The following is a 3085-nucleotide window of genomic DNA, read 5'->3' on the forward strand; positions in this document are numbered from 1 at the left end:
GCCAACAAGCAAGAGAAATTACTAGACTTTTAGTGCAAGTCTCGTAGGAAAGGGGGGATTGTAGTATGTAACCAAAACAAGAATGTAAGAACTGAAAATAGCAAAATAAAGAGAGATTGTCACGTGTGTTGTAAACAATGAGAATTGAGGCGTTGGGGTTATGTCCACCTTCTGAGGTATACGTCTCTATTGGCTATGAGTGTGTAGAGTCTTGACATGTAATTGCTTATAGAGAATTGTAGTCGATGGTAAATCCAAGCGTCTCTCGACCTAAACAAGGACTATTTCACTTTAACTCTCTCGAGCTTAAAGCGTGACTAACGGTACGAATTCTCCAAGAAGTTAGTCCAGGTACGGCACTAGCTTTTTAATAGGAAAGGGTGTCCTACTACCTTGACATTATCTCTTTTCCAGACAAATAACTTTTCTCTCGAACAAGTCAGATGTTAGACTGGCGTTGGTCTATGCGTCTTCTTTTCTAGACAAATAACCTTTCTCTCGAACAGGTTAGATGTTAGAATGGCGTGTTCTTGTGTTTGAACCGCAAAGAATGTAGATTTAAGATGAAGAGAATAATGATATAAGCAATATACTTGTCTTGAACTCACAAACTCATAGCTATAGATAGTAACTCATTCGGCTTCCATAACCCCAACTAAGAGATTTAGTTACCCATGAATGCGAAGGATATCACGCTTTGCATGGTGGATGGCGTGAATAGTAGGTGTTTGGCGTGTGGTTTTAGTGATTCCGTAGCAAGTAACGATTCTCTTGTTGTGGAATTTAAGAGTAGAAGAATGAAGAATTGAGAATGGGTTGTAGGAAGATGTCTTAATTGTAAGGAGATGAATGAATTGTCAGAATGTCTCCCCCCCTTTTCTTCTTTTAAAATCTCTAACATGATAGGGTATTTATAATACTCCTATCCTACTCCTACTAAACTAATAAAATAAATAACCAAATCCTAATATACTAATGAAATCCTTGACCCAATTGTACTAGGGTAAGGTTACAAAATTATAATCCAAATAGAATGATGAAACACATAACCTAATTGCACTAGGTTAATGTATTATGGCAAAAATCCAGCTTTGTGTCTGTAAGTCCCAAAGTCTTCAGAAATGCTGTTTTAGCCCGGGACAGATTTTCCATGCAGCAGATTTAGTCCTTTATGCGTCCAGCTCCTTTCCATCTCGTTTGTGAGCTTTCTTTTGCGTCAAGTAAGCCATAAATTGCTGTATTTTGCATCATTTATACCTGAAACTTTCCTAATCACATTTGTTAGCTCATTTACAGGAAAAAGGACTAAAAGTGTACGAAATAGATAATTAGTTCTCGAAACTAGGCTAAAATATGGGCAAAATATATTGATATAGGCGCGTAATTTCGCCTATCATCATAAACCCGTCCAAGAAGTATGGAACAAGTAAAGGCTCGCGAAACGCCCCAAGTAGTCAACCATGGATGGAAGGATGTAGTTTCTAAGTAACTACCATTTAACAAAATGAGGCAGCCCGGTATCCCACAAATGGTCAGCATTCCGGAGTATACACTCCTCCTCAGATCAATATTGTAAGTCACACAAGTACCCCTTGGTTTTGGAGATGCATGCCCTCTTCTTCTCGTTGGACAACCTCTACTAGAGCTAGTATAACCATTCACACTATATCGACCTTGATAAGAAGTTCTACAAGGTGGAGAATATAAATCTTCACACTCCCCACGCGCACTCTCATCATAACTCTTATAAGCTTTGTGAAAGAAAGAGTTATACCTAACACCAAATCTAGGTTCGGAGTGAGAATTGTAAGACTCCTCATATGCCCCAACGTCATCATAAGATCCATATCTAGGTCCTACATCATCTCTAAGTTCCCCATAAGTACTAGGCACTTCATTCACCTCATTTTCTTCCTCAAAACCATAACTCTCAAATCTGCATAAGTTTTGATCATGGCTATTTTCATAGCCTCCACAATCTCCCTCAACTTTGTAGCCATAAAACCCCTACTACAATCATAGTCTCCCATATTATAGTCACAATAATCCCCAGCTATCGAAGACATGTTCCCCTTATATCACCTTTGTACCTACACAATGAACAAATAAGATTAGTAGTAAAGATCCTCACTAACATTCGTATACACTCACCTTTGTGATTCTCACAGTTGGAGCAGCGAATATTGAAAGTTGCTTATACTCCGGTAGTCGATAGGATGTCAATTCTACTTGGCAGCCGAAATAGATTCTTGTTTGATCGGCTCAAGACTCAAAATAAAATTTACTTAAATGAGAAAAGCACACAAGTAATGAAGACACGAAAGAAACAAATTCAACAATTAATCTACAACTAAGTAGGTGATTACTAGTTGTAAATTAAGAATCAAGACATGAAGCTAATGAAATAATAAAATGAAACTAATAATCTAAAATTTGAGCTTAATAAAGTTGCGTGAATAGTAAAATGATGACGTGAAAGCCATGTATTGGTTGCGGTTCTACAATTTTATTTTCCAAAGTCCAAGTCTTGACCCATTTTTAATTTGGATTGGTGGAATTGGAATTTGTTTTAAGGAGGAAAGAAAAGTCTTGGAACCTTTTTCAAGTTTTAAATTTCAAGACTTGACTTTTGTAATACTTTTCGTTAAAACATGGACCCTTGTATCATGGAAAGAGGTTGGAAGTGGTTGTAAAGTCTTGAGTATGTTGGAAAAGTCTTTGAGTTACAAGTACTACACCTTGAAACTTGGATCTATGTCTTGCAAGACTAACACAATACACACTCTTTTTCTTTAACTTCTAAGATCAACAACCGCTTTTTCTTCAACAATATATGGAGATGGTGAAGAAAATCAAGAACACCAAGAACATAAACTTTGAGTCTTGAAGTTCTAAGGTTGGACCCTCCAAATTACAACAACACCTTTACAAGCTTAAAATCCACAACACAATCCCCACAATACATGTTCAAAACTTGAACCAACAACAACAATACCAACAACAATCGGCCACACTTTGGATTCACAACAATAACATCAACTTTTAAAGCTCAAACTTAGATTTAGACTCCTTTAGTGTTAGGGAT

The sequence above is a fragment of the Capsicum annuum genome, chromosome 1 (assembly GCF_002878395.1).
Source record: "Capsicum annuum cultivar UCD-10X-F1 chromosome 1, UCD10Xv1.1, whole genome shotgun sequence".
In the NCBI taxonomy this organism is placed as follows: domain Eukaryota; kingdom Viridiplantae; phylum Streptophyta; class Magnoliopsida; order Solanales; family Solanaceae; genus Capsicum; species Capsicum annuum.